General features: G+C 42.9%; 1 protein-coding gene across 1 annotated transcript in view; it reads left to right on the top strand.

The window, feature by feature from the left end:
* The window catches only part of RNF144B (ring finger protein 144B), a 252111-nt gene that overhangs the window by 62636 nt on the left and 174554 nt on the right, over positions 1 to 14921 (top strand). The window lies entirely within an intron of this gene.

Below are 14921 nucleotides of genomic sequence, written 5' to 3'. Positions count from 1 at the left end.
TTGTTCTATATTCAATGGACGTTAGTTCAATAACTTGGCTTACCTGCTTAGGTTTCATACCTAGTTCTCATTTTGCAAATACTTGAGGTGGAAAAACTGCTGCTTTAACTTTATAAGTTAGCCTGCTTGACAAAAGGGACTACTTGTGAAAGTGAGCAAAAGCAAGATGATGACTCTTGATCCATGTTCAGACAGAGCTAATATCGGGGAGTCACCCATGAAAGTGCGTTATTAGCAGCTCGTTGTTAAAATCAGGACTTTCAAGAATCAAACACATATATTGGAGGGATTGCGGGATGGGAATCTGTGGAATCTGTCGTGCAGAATCCCTCAGGAGACTGTGGCCAACTAAGGTTATAAAGGTCCAAGAAGAGAGGAAGGACAGAATTCAGCCATTTTAACATAATGACTGAAATCAACCCGTGCCAAGTGGTGTGAATGACTCTGTCCACTGTGTAGAATACCGCCAATAGATGAAGCTCTGGCAGTGCCCTGACATGCTTGAAATTGGCTACCTCACTTATGCCATCGATGATCGGCACTAGAACGGTTTATCTCATCCACGGTGAAACCCATCTTGCAGTTGATAAGCTGATGGTTCTTCACAAACGTCTGAATCAGTGATGTAGCTGCCTTTTAAGCAGATCCATTGTCGAGGCCGATTAGAAGTGGGTTAGTTGTGAGACAACTGGAGTTTATTGAGGAATTCTTAAACTTGTGGTGCTGCTGCCATTTTAGGTTTCGCATGAACCTGCCCGTTGGAGAGAGAACTTGAGGACTTGAAAAATGTTTTACTTATAGTTGTGAGCTCTTTTATGGTCTCTGTTGGGAATACATTCTTCCCTGGGTTTTCTGAAGCAGAGAATACGATTTGTCACATTGTTATGCTTTGCCCTACTTTGTGTCCACTTGTTCCCAAAAGATGATGGTGATTGGAGAGCCTATGTGGTGTCTGTGCATAGCATCACTTGCTCCTCTAGTCCTAGGATATTTGTTGCACCTGTGGCAGGGCACTGGTTCCGTTACTTACTTTGGGTGTTTTACATAGGATACTCCCACTAACCTATCTTGTTTGGTGGGAATAAACCATTGGGTACATGTGACTGTCATGATTTCCTGTGTGTGTGCATGTGAGGCCCCTTCTTTTCTTCTCTTAGTTTTTCTCCTCATAGTGGCAGATATGACCAGCAGTCTGCACCTCAAGTCTAGATCCAGTTCTTTGGGAGCAGCGTAATATCAAATGTTTCCTGTGCTTTATAATACTATCCGGGTATGTGGCCCATAGCATTTCAAGTCCTCTCCTTTGCTTAAATGAGTAGGGGTTTTCACTCATGAATTTCCAGTCCTTGTTTTTCAGCGATTCCTTTTCCTTTCCTCTTCAGTGCTACCCTCTTTTGACGACTTAGGGTCTATGTTGCCATTCCAATCCAGATCTTGCTGGTTTAATGGCTAAGAATTTGCTTGACTGCTTCCATCCAAAGACTTTGGTTCCATTTTACTGATGTTTTACAGATGTGCTCAGTTAAATGTATTAGCAACTAGCATGGTTTAGGTCCTTGTGACATCTTCTTTCCAGCATTACTTTCCTTGAAGCATCCTTATGTAAAAAAAAAATTTTTTAGTGACTAACATTGTGGTTGTTTTTGGGATGAACATTGTGGTTTATGGAAGGGCGGCCCTTTCTTTAAGAAAGTAAAGGATCAATGAATAGACCTTGCCACATTGAGAGTGGATACAATCTTGGCAGAAGAGGTAGGAACAACAAATAGGGTTTGAGACTAGTAGGATGCCCTATCTTTTGCTAATTGAGACACTGTATTATCTTGACTTCTATTTTCAACTTGTTGCAATAAGCAAGTTGCAGATTTTTGTCTGTCACAGAAGGCACAATAACCGATGCAAAAGGTATAGTGATTTCTTAAAAGAAGTAGAATACCTTACAATGGCAGAGCTTCAATGGCACCACAAATCCTGAAAATAGAATATTTGTTGCAATTGGGATCCATTCTTAGTGGACGGTACTGAAGATGGAAAAAGCGAATGTCCATTCGCGTCCTTAAAATTAACCCAAGCAAAACCGAATGCTGTCCTTCAACATCCAGGAATGTAAGCCCTTTCTAACAACTGACTGTGCTGTGTCAAAGCAAAAGTAATCAGGGTGGTAAAATCCACCTATCCCATGCTTTTTGTCACATTTTGGCTGGAAAAAAAACATGGTTGAATGTTACATGAACTTCCATTTGTCCCTCCTCAAAAGAAGTAAAAGCAAAATCACTCATACCATGTTTAAATGATGATACAGGCACTCACCCTTTCTGGTCTTCCCAAGGTTATTCATTTGACTACCAGAATCGATTCTCGCTCGGCTGAAATATTTATGTACTATTGGAACTCACACAAGCAGACTCCTGCTTTTGTCTCCTTGCATCATTCATAGATACTGTTATACCTATTTAAAGACATCATCAAATGTGGCCAAGCACACCACACAAAAAATCAGCACCTTCCTCCTGCCACAAATCTCAAAAGACAAAGAAACATGAAAATGAAGTCCCTCTTCTCAAGAGCGATCTCTAATTTTACCATGCTATTACCAACCATCTGCACAACCAAAAGCCTGCTCTTGTAATGCAAGAAGAAGAAAACCCTTCTTTTGAACATAATACTGTATCCTCAATTCTGAATGGTTCGACCAAGATGACATCCTCAACAAACCAAAGATTACATTTGTGCTCCTAATGCTTTAACTGTGAATTGTACATCTTTTCCTGAAATGTGGTTAGAATTTAATAAGAATGTCAGGAGTTCCAGATCCATAATTTAAATATTTTAATTCTTCCACAAATGTGTATGAAAGGGACTGTCTCTTGCATTGGTGAAGAGTATATTCAGAAACCATAGAAGGAGTTTTATTTTATCTCCAATTGCCTTCCTTAGTTTGGATAATTATTCCACAGTTCTTCCTGTATTTTGTGCCTGGATGTCTGCTTTATTGTGCAGGGGGTTGTCTGGAAACCCCTGTGCTTGGATTTTTATAAGGTGAATTCATATTATTTAACACTCAAACTTGGGAATGGTGTCTAGTGATGCCGTCTGTATCTTAAATTATAGAACAAATACAATAGTTCTGTGGGTCAAATTAATCCATTGATCTAATGAGTCACCAATGGGTAGAGCATAGTACAACACAGAATCAAAATAAACACTCAAGTGTGAGTAATAATTCCGTGGGAGTGTCAACTTTTGACGCTAGTGCAAATCAGCTGAGGATCTCCCCTGGGCAATGCCTTCTGTCTAGTTTCCTCCATAGGAAGAGTTGCTTCTCAGCCTCCGTTGGTTCTCACACCATCAAACAATCCTTGGTGTTGATCTCTAATCCGCAATCACTAACTCCACCATGAATTGTGGGTTCAACGGCGCTACAGCTGCACAGTGTCCGTATTGTCTGTGGGGTGCAGGACAATCATCTGTGTTTTGTTATCACCCAATGTGGCAAACTTTGCTGGCTAAAAGATCACATATTTAATCCTCTTCTCATTGAGGATCTTTTTGACTTCCAAAGAACACTGTCTAGCCTCTTGCACCGCAGAATAATTGAAGTCAGAATAGAAAGATATCCAAGACCCCTCATATTCCAAAATTGTGTTTTTCTTTATTCAGTCCAAGTATGACATTTCAGTCTCTATAATTTTAGCATTTTTGCAGTAATGGGTCTCTGGCTTTTTCTAGGTTTAGTTTGCGGATCTAGTGATCTATGCGCACATTCGAATACAAAGAAGCAAGGAGAGTGCATCATGTCCAAATATTTTTTGATGTGGCTGGTCCACAAGCTTTTCCATGTTTCATGAGAAATTGTTTCAGCCACGCACACAATTCTCACACTGTTCTGATGCGATTGCCACTCTATTTCTTTGTCCTTTGCTTTAACAGATTTGTGCTCTTTTCCCATTTGAGTAAGCACATCTGTTGTCTCTTTCGATGAGTGTTACTTATCTGAAATTCTTGTTTCTGCTGAATTTAGGTGTGAGTCATATTTATCGATCTGCACATTTAGGTGACCCAACGTGAGTGTTAGACTGTCTTATTTTACCAAGTATTTTTGCCACACTCTTCATTTCTTTTAGCCAGGTCATGACCTCGTGGTTGGTGGGTGCCCCCACTTCTTGGATATGATCTGGCAGCTGAGTTGTCCCTTATATCCCTCTACTTGGGGTTCGATTTTCCTATTATGGTGATGGTATGTAACTGAAAAGTTGGGTCTCTACCACTGCTCAGGTGTTCTGCTGTTGTATGTCATCTCTTTCTATACCTCCATAGGATACAACTTGTTTATGCACAGCCCACAGCAATAAGTTACCTCAGTGAACCTCCAGGCCTTGAGTAACTGAGTGGTAAGGCTATTACAAAGGGTTACATAGGATTGGAGTTTTACCAGGAAGTGGAGTCAGACCTAGTATGCCGATCGGACCCAGTATGGCATCTCGGCTTCCTGTCCATCCTTCTCTCCAGGGTCAAAGTGTAAAAATGTAGAGTGGCTCTGTTGGCCCTCAGCAGTGAGCGTCTTGCGTAGGCATCAGCCTACATGTCCCTACATTGATTGCTGAGGGAGTGATACATCGACATGTGGTCCATCATGGTCGTTAGGTCCTCAGTTATGTAACCTTGACCATGGGCGCCCATGCAACCATGTGCTGTCACTGATAACAATACTGGCAGGAGACCAACCCCCGCACTATCACACCCATGGGATCCTCACCACCTAGTCACTAGCTCAACAGTGACACTCCTCCCTGATACTTCATGCAGCAACGTTCACCTTTTCTGATGTGTGCTCTTCAGCAGAGACATGGTCGCTGGTCCAATCACAGGGCGGCCTCATCTGCGCCGCCGGGGCGCAGCTGCTACTATGCCAATGCCCAGCACTGGGGTTGGGACACAGCCAAGCAAGGACCATCCATAACTCCTGAGCAGAGCGTGCATCCGATGACAGTCCCAGCATGCGCCCCTTTTACACATTTGTCTAAAGTGCTCTCCTGTCTGCTTAGCTCAGGGCCTCTTTGTTGGCTATGCAAGCAAGTTCCCGTCATGACTCCAGCGTCATGCTAGCAGAGGGGCCCAAGGCCATTGCAGGCCTTGCTGCTGTTCACAGGCCTGAAGACTCCTCAAATAGCAGCTGTAGTGGGCACCTCACGGCACCAATGGCATCATGTCAATTCTTGAGTACCTCCAGTACCTGGAGTATGTTGACATAGTTTGAATGGGTGGAACCCCCCAGGTTGATAAGTTTATGGCCGTGGCTGGGGTGCAGGAATGCCGGAGAGTTCCGGCGGGAGAGCACGGTCACGTAACCACGCAATCGGCAGTGTTTATTCTTACTACTAAGTCACTTTTTATTTCATGCCTGAGGTAAGGAAATCTGCTGATTTCCAGTTACCCCGCCACGTTGTGCTCAGTTCATGTTTTCTGTATCAATTGTGTTTTTATCCTTGTTAATAATTTTTTCATATTTTTTGCATTGAATACATCTAGACCCAATCCTGCATTGTGCCTACACTTTCGTATTCATTTCTGAAAGGGACCACTGTCTCTGGTAACTCACTACCACCCTTGGTCCCTTTCGACTATAAGGGTTCCCTTGTTTGTTGTTGTTAGACTCAGTCTACATAAGCATCCATGTTTCCAGGCATACTCATACACTCAATCTTTTGCTTTGTGAGGAGAAGTAAATTTGGGAAACGAGCATGTGTACATATATTACTTTTTTCGCACTTTATGCACATGGAATACATTTTTCTGTATGGAGAAAGCCTTTCCTTACACCTCCTCCGCTAGAACAATGGGACTGTTTGGGGAACTTACCGACCCCATTTGCAGACTTATTATAATTGTATTTACTATCGAGTTGGCCACAATATGACGGAAATGTATTTTACGATGTTGTGGCTATCACACAGTTATGCCTTTCTGTTTTTTCCCCAATAATACCTGTAGCCACTACCCAGTGGACACCTATTTCAACCAACCCCCCTCCCCTTTTGCTAAATCTGTTGCTTTAGAAAATTCTGCGAACTTGCTGGATTTTCTACAAAGTTAAGTGAGATTCACACAAGATGGCACTATTTTATTCTCCGAATCAAGATTTTGGATTTACGACTGTACTTAACGCTGCTTGCTGTTGTGTTACACTTGTGACTGGACAGGGGCTGTCATTCGGATCCATTGTGCGCTCATCTGCAGAAGGGCCTCTGATTAGGGCTTGTTTCTGGCAGTCCGAGGATGCAACGTGTTAAGCAGTGCATTCCGCCGGAATGCAGCTTACTAATGATGGCCGCCAAATATAAAGCGGAGTGGAAAATGTTGCGTTTTCCCATTTCATATATTGCTGCTGTACCCTGAGAAACCCGTTTTCGTGCCAAGTACACGAGCAAACAGACTGTGTGCGTGTATTTATGTGATGGCTGCTCGGAGTTGGCAAGTACACACCTCCTTCAGTAAATATTGCAAGTCGAGACTTTGGACGCGGACTGGTTACGTCCCAAGAATTTAGAGAAGCACCAAGAAATGGTTCGAAGCCGCTAAAAATCGAATGCGAGGCTACTTGCTGCTTTTCAGACTATACTCTGCTCAGAACTGTTATCAATTTGACCCCTCCGTCGTTTGTCTGGTAGCTTTGTCCCCCTACAGTGGTCTGTTCGGTCCAGGCCATATAGGAGGTGGTCTGGATATAGCTGTTCAAGTGGTAAATTAAAATTCGTATTTTTATTACATTCTACTTCCTATGCTGATTACTATTGGAAAGACTGAGGTAAGGCATCTGAGGCCTGTACGTTTTTTTTCCGACACACACTAGATGACTAGTGGGTTTGCAAGAGCATCTGTATTTTGTTGTATGCTTTCCAGTGGAGCTGGAAATAAAGGTGTTTTACTTTACACCATGATCTACCGGATGCGCGGTGGAAGGGGAATGATTGGCTGATAAATACCTTTGGGTATGCACTGCATTGTATACGTCTCTATTAATTTCACTGTATAACTTTGGGATTAATGGTTTTTGGGGGAGGGTTCTGTTTGAATGCATCTTTATCTTGAAGGAAAGTCTTCACTATGTTTGGTTTGTCTGACACGTATCAATTTACTACTTGTGGCACCCTCTTTGTATCTGTACAGCTGGATGAAGCCTTGTTGAAGCATCTCAGCCCACTGGTCACTGAAATAGATTAATTCAGCAACTTTTTACATCTCTGTGTGGTCCACATACACACTGCAGCTCTGTTTTGGGATCAGAGACTACCATACAAAGCACTGAGGGGTGTGCTCTGCTCGCTGTGGCCATTTACCAACTTATTTTACCTGTGCCCCGGTTGTGCTTTTGGTTGTGTTCCCAGACCTATGCTGTTGCCTGCTGTCATCGTCATCCCCCTGCCGCTGCCATAATCCTCGCGGCCGCCGTGTGCAGCGGGACTACAGTCCCCAGGATCCTTTGCGGGGGAAACCCGCCAACGTCAGCAGCTTTGCGCACAGAGGCGCATAAATTGACAGTCAGTCCCGGCAGAGCGGGTGTGCTCTGCTCGCTGTGGCCATTTACCAACTTATCTTACCTGTGCCCCGGTTGTGCTTTTGGTTGTGTTCCCGGACCTATGCTGTTGCCTGCTGTCATCGTCGTCCCGCTGCCGCAGCCATAATCCTCGCGGCCGCCGTGTGCAGCGGGACTACAGTCCCCAGGATCCTTTGCGGGGGAAACCCGCCAACGTCAGCAGCTTTGCGCACAGAGGCGCATAAATTGACAGTCAGTCCCCGCGACGCGGGATCGCGCGCGGGTCGGCGCCGGGCTAAGCCCGGGCAAAGGGCGGGCCCTCTGTGGCCCTCAGGGGACAGAAGGAGACGGGACGGGCCACCCCCCTTGGTTTCATCCACAGCCTGGGACAAAACATTGAGGTGACATTAGTATTGTGTCCTTAGGACATATGATTGGCCGTGTACAATAGTTAAGTGTTGCCATTTATAAGTGCTCAATCTCGCAGTCACTCATTCAGGTACTCTGTAGAGAATGACTAAAGTAAGAATGACCCCCGTGGCAACAAGATCATCCACCAGAAAGAAAATTGTACCATCGACACCACTACCGTCTCTTACAGCTATAGACCTAATGTTACTAAAAACTATAGGGGTAGTTGCAGACGCTATTCAAAACACGGAGAGGCGTCTTTCACTGACCCCAAATATGTGTTTTCCAAATCTCGTATTGCATACTACTGCTCATAATAACACTGCGGAATCTTTTACTAATGTAGAGGATTCACTTCTGTTGCAATCCTTTTCTAGGCTACCTAGTGGTAAAAATTGTAGCAATAATATATAACCAACCCCATTTTTACCACCAAATAGTGTTGAGGGAAGCCCTGTGTCTGTCTCTAATAGTGGGGATAATCTGTGCCTATTACAACCAGGAAATATGTCATTAAATTCCCCAGGGGTAGTACTTGCAGAAAGTTCCCCTCTAGTTACTGAAATAGCAGCAGATAAATTGCCTCCCCCAAAAAAGATGAAACTGCGCTATGGGAAAAAAACAAAATCAATTATGAGGAAAACTTGTAGACCTCTGGGTAACCATAAGTCCTCTGCAAAAGACGTCTGGTCAAACTTCAGACTGGCAAACCAATTATTAGAACATCCATAACATCCTCTAACCAAGATGTACTACCGTCTGAAGATAAACAAATAGAGAATAATAAAATTCTCATAGACCAGACAAGTCAGACCGAAAGGGTGAGTTCATTAGATAAACCATATCTGACAGACCTGGAACAGTTAGTTAGATCTCTCCTACAGCCTATAAGTGAAAAAATTACCAGTATAGAGCAATTTCTATTGAAGTTTGAGAGGACCCAAAATAAGGATTTTATTAGTATGTCCAAACTCTCAACTACACCTATACAGACTGACAATATAGAAACTGTTGGCTCTAAATTAGCATCTATCCCCTTTTTGGGTGTTATAGATCATAATGATTCAAATCCGCTTATAAGTGCACATAAAGAAATAGCAGTAGTACCGACTGTGCCCACTACCTCAGATGGTTCTTTACCTGGCTGCGATGAGAGTGAATGGGCCACGGAAGGTGTATCTCCTGTTTTACAGGATGATCAGGCTGAGCCTGAAAGGCCCATGTTAACAGTAAACACAGCTACTAACATACGTCCAGCGCAAATACCTACGCTGTTACATCAAAATAACAAACCCATTCACACTAATCTCCCTCCCGAATCTCACCTATACACCATAGTAATGATAGGTGTACCGCAACTAGAAAAGGGCAAAGTAGAGAGATATGGGGATTTGAAAAACAAAGTAAGCCACTGGTTAACCGCCCATAGACCGATCCCTCGCCACATTAGTGGTAAAATAACAAATGTTAGGAGGGTCGACTGGGTGGGCCATAGATTTAAATCTACTGAGGGTGACTGCATTGTCGTCACATTTAAGGATAATCGTGTAGCAAGGTATATCACCAGCTGGAAGGATGGCCCGATCAATAGTTTGATCCGAACTACGGATCTAAGTTATTTCTACCCCTCAAGCGATTATAGTTTAAATAAAACGTCTTTCTATCCCATTATAGAGCAGGAGGAAAACCATGTTAATTATGATTTATATTATAATGAAATAACACCAAGGAACCAGGGACCCTACACTATAAGAGATCAAAGACAGTATAGGGGAGATACACTAGGGGAGATTAGACAGGTCAATCACCCAGTAACTCAATATGAGAGATGGGAGACCCCATACGGGTTGCATCATCACCGTAACCATTTAAAAAAAAAAAAAACCCTAATATCAACTACAATGTACCCTCCTCAAATAGGTTTGATGTTCTCTATGAGCAGAACTGGCTAGAGGGGGTTGATTGACTGTATGTTGAATCAGCCATATCTATGCACACAGATCAAACGCCAAGCAACTTCGTTCATGGAGAAATTAGGACCCCACAAGCAGCAATTGTTCCCCTCTTAATCACTGAACCGGATAGTAATATTTATGTTGAGCCAGACGCAGATTCTTTTCCAGACAGTTTTGCATTAATCGAACACGAGCCCATTAGGACACCGTATTATCCGTCTGAAGCTTTTAACTTAGTTCCAGTCCATGTAGAGCCAAATTCTTCTAAAATAGAAACCACGGGAGTTACATACGCTGAACAACCAAGCCGGTCACCAGAACCTATTTTCACTAAAGTTGCCATTGAAACAGAGACTGGCGATATTTGTAATGCAAGTTTAATTTCATGGAATATAGCAGGTCTGGCTGATAAGATATGTGACCCTGTCTGGTTGGCATTTGTTAAGAAATATGCACTTATATGCCTCCAAGAGACTTGGATGGAAAATAATAATGCCTTCATTGATGGATATCAGAGTTTCCCTAGGCCAGCAGCCCCCTCAGCTAGTGGTAGAGCAAAGGGGGGCCTGGCTATTTTTATTAACTTGGCTCTTTCTTGTCATATTAATAATCAACTTTATGCAAATAGAAACATTCAAGTGCTTGAATTGAAGAGAGGCAAACATGCTCTAACCCTGGTTAACTTTTATAATGCTATATCCAGTCATGGGGAATGTAATATACTGCTCTTGAATGAAATGTTGAGAGAAAGAACAGGTATATCGCCATGTAACCTACTGATTGCAGGAGATTTTAATACACACCCTTGTGGTAACCCACGAGATACCCCCATGGGATCACTGGGGTGTAATAGCGTGAATGGTTTTCACTTTGATCATACCAGGTGCGGACTTCACCTTAACGATCTGCTAAATGAGAATAATTTGATTACAGCTATGTCCTTGGTGCCAGAGTCTAAGGTTTACGACGTTCCAACATTCAAAGGTTCAGGTTATGGGTCTTTTATAGATCACATATTATTATCTGCCGACCTTGCCAATCAGGCTTCCAGTTTTTCCATACAAACAAATATCTACAGTGACCATAACCCCTTAACCATCAGACTGGGTGGTGGTATATTTGAACGGCGAAAGAACTGTGAAGACCGGGGAGTTTTAAAATGTATAAATGGCAAACGTCGTTTGAAATGGCATCTGGTAAACCATGAAAACCTTTATACTGAAATCAATAAATCTTGTGGCGAGGAACTTGCGGCCTGTGTATCAACATCTATGTCCCCAGAACAAATCTTAGATATTTTTGAAGGTGTGGTGTCAATAGTAGGTTCTTTGCTATTAATTCCAGCGAAGGGACAAGTTAGAAATAATCCTAAATGGTTTGACCATACTTGCTCCAAGGCAAGCAGTGATTTAAGAAAGGCGTTAAAAATCAAGCCCAGAGATTCAGGTCAAATTAAAAATCTCCGTCTGATTTACAAAAAATCACTTGATAAACGGAAAAAGGAAATTAAGGCCCGTACCTGGGAGTCCCTGCTTGACCCTTCAGTCCTGGGTAATAGCAGTAAATTTTGGGAAATCATTAATAAACCCTTGTTTGATAATCCCAACGATACTGCACTAGGTACCAATATCCCGGAGGAAGATTGGGTCACTCACTTCAGCATAATTTTTAAAAGCAATGAACAACAGGCAGATTATGACTTTTTAATTCCTAAGGAGAACTCTCTGTTCTTTTCAGTCAACGAGGTAGAAAAGGCCATTCAAGGGTTAACTGGTAATAAGGCACCAGGCCCGGATGCTTTGCCTCCGGATCTTTTTAAATCCTGTACCTCATTATGGGCCCCTGTTCTCACGAACGTAGTAAATGCAGCCGCGACCTTTAAGTGCCCAAAGTCGTGGGGGCAATCGACTATAGTTCCCGTGTTTAAAAAGGGTGATCGTAGTAGCCCGTTATGCTACAGGCCAATATCTTTAATCAACGCCGTAGCAAAAGTGGTAGGGGGTGTAATTTTGAATAGGCTATTAACATGGGCAAACGAGAATAACGTTATCTCCCCAATACAATATGGCTTCAGACCCGGCCATTCAACAGTAACCCAGTGTCTGAACCTATATCTGATTGTAGGTAAATACACCCTGGCCCGGGAGGGAACCATTCACATGGCTTTTATGGACCTATCGTCCGCCTTTGACTGTGTAGATAGAGGTAAATTATGGGACACTATGTCAAAGATGGGCGTTGAGCAGAATTTAATTCATCTATTGGCTGATCTACACTCCGATACAAGAGCCAATGTCCGTTACACCCAAGACTTGAAAGTAACGGGGGATATCAGAATTAATCGGGGCATTCGTCAAGGATGCATCCTGGCTCCCTTTCTTTTTAACCTGTATATCAACGAGCTGGAGAATTACTTGTTAAGAACAGGCGCGGATTACCCCCACGTAGGACGAAAAGGTGTCCCAGTCCTGCTCTATGCGGACGATGCTGTCCTCATTTCAAGGACAGCAATTGGCCTCCAGACACTTTTAAACTCGTTTTACGACTTTATGGAGTCTCGAGGCCTAAGTATTAACAACTCTAAGTCCTATGCTATGAAAATAGGCCAGGGGTCGCGTAAACCAAACTCTTTTTTCATAAACGGGGAAAAAATTCCAACCTCAAACTTTCTCATACCTCGGGGTGCTTCTTGATGATCAACTATCTTGGGGCCCTGCTGTTCTTAAAAAGAAGGGCGAGGTAACACGCCTTAACGCAGCCATACTTGGCTTTGCGAGAAAAATGGGAAATAGCCCGGTGGCTGCTCTGCTTAAATTATACCAAGCCAAGAGCATTGCAGTTGCTAGCTACGGTAGCGAGCTCTGGGGCTATAGCCAGACGCGAGATCTGGAGGTTGTAGAAAACACCTTTTTAAAGAAGGTACTAAGGCTGCCAAGGGGAACCGGAAACTTCTCGGTTCACGAGGAGTTAGGTGTACCCTTTCTTAGCGACAAAATAGCAGCAAATCCCCTATTATGTTGGTTGAACTCCTGGCTAAACAACGATATACCTCTTACACATGATATATTGAAAGAAGCCTTAACCTGGGACGGTAGGTTCAAGGTTCCGTGGTTGAAGTATATTAATGACCACCTCACTGAAATGGGACGGCCGGACCTGTTCTCATCCCCAAATACCATAACTAAAGCAGATGTCACTTTCGTGAAGAAAACATTTATGATAACTAGGTATTTCGCCCTGGAGGAGGGTGAGCTTTTGAAAGACAGCGTTAGGAAACATGTTCTACTTAGAACATGTTTACAAATGGAACCATATTTATCATGGCCTATGTCTGGCTATGATCGATACTTATTGACAAGGTTCCGTTTTGATTTGTTTCACCTCTTACTGGCGGTACCAAGAGGGGCCCATCGTGGCCAAGTGTTGCCTGCTTGCGGCTGCGACGGGAAGTCTCCGCAAGATGTGGCGCACTTTTTATTAATTTGTCCATATTACACAGTACCTCGGAAACTATATTTAAAGCCTTGCCTAAAAGATCTAAAATTTACACAGATCAAACCAGCACTTTATTACCTTCAACTCCTGAATTGTGACTGCACCTTATTTGTATGCAGCTTTTTGAAATTAGCTATTACCTTCAGGAAAAGTATGGAGGGATAATTATGCTGCTATCATCGTTGTACTTTTTAACCTTTTTTTAACCTGTTATATATATTTATATTCTTAACCTGTCTATCCTGCCTGTTACTTTTGCTTTATAATCGTGTATGCAAATTATTTGTCCCATAAATGAATTGTATGGTTTGTCTAACTGTATGTTTATGAAATGTGTCTATGACTGTATGTTATGAATTGTGCTTTTATGATTGTAAGGATTACAATCGAATAAAGTTGATTGAACTGACCTGAACACTGAAGTGTCTGTTTTCTGAGCACAGGCAAAGGACCCTGTTTGGTCAAGTGTTCAGCTGAGAGCAGCACCAGTGGAGATTTTTTCTGCTTTGAGAAACTCTGTCGTTGAAAAGTCATGTCCAGCATTTGTTGCAGGAGGCACCTTGCCCTACTTGAAGCTTTTTCTTCACCCTGACTTCTGTTCATCATTCCATCAGGTTAATTCTATCCCGTGGAACTTGCTTGGGATACCATGTTTGCTTCCACTTAAGGCCAGGCCCGGTTCAGGGAGGACATAGCTTGGCAGTTCGGGCTGGACTGTTCACACTGGAGCAGGGTCAAGACAGTTTCGCATTTGGCTGGGTCCGAACTGAGGTGCCATGGTGTGCAAAATAACAATAGATTAGGATGTGGCCTTCAGTGATTAGCAGTGGCTGAGATCAATTGAAGCATTCCGTCCATCACTTTTTCATGTACTTTGCAGCTTCCTCTTCAGTTCATGTTTTGCTCCCCTTTGAAATCAACCCTGATCCCTGATCAGCAGCAAGTAGTGCCAATTCCTTTCTATGCAATGTGTTTCTTCTGGCAAATCTATGCTGCTCCGTCTCCTTTATACCATATGGTTCAAACAATCTGAACTCAGTACTTTTAGCTAAGATATCATTAACATTCTTACATTACTTAGTCCGATTGGCTTAGAGGTGTCTGGTTACTAGTCAAGTCATTTTTAGGTCGAGCATTCGAGACCTCTTGTTTATTCTTTAGTATATACTTGTATGTGCTCTGGAGATCAGCCCTAGGACTTGTCTGCTTCCGCTTTGGGACTTTTCTGCTTCCGCTTAGGGACTTTTTTTTGTTCAACTGCCTCTGTTTAACTGTCTTGTTAGAAAACGACCAGTTGAGGTCAGTAAAGTACCCGAAGCACTTTTGCTTTCTCTAGATTCCAGTCCATAGAAATTGTCTTCCACGAGCACTTGTAGACAATAGAAAATGTTCAAATCTTGTATTTTCAGTGATATGACCACCGAAGGCCCTGATTTTATATTAAAAACAGAGCTTTGAACTATACCATTTCCTGCTGAAAGGCTATATTTCTCTCCATGTGTTCCCATACCTGGCGTGTCACGCAG

The sequence above is a fragment of the Triturus cristatus genome, chromosome 5_2 (genome assembly GCF_964204655.1).
Source record: "Triturus cristatus chromosome 5_2, aTriCri1.1, whole genome shotgun sequence".
Taxonomy (NCBI): domain Eukaryota; kingdom Metazoa; phylum Chordata; class Amphibia; order Caudata; family Salamandridae; genus Triturus; species Triturus cristatus.
The sequence above is the reverse complement of the archived record's forward strand: the minus strand, read 5'-3'. Positions and strand labels throughout refer to the sequence as shown.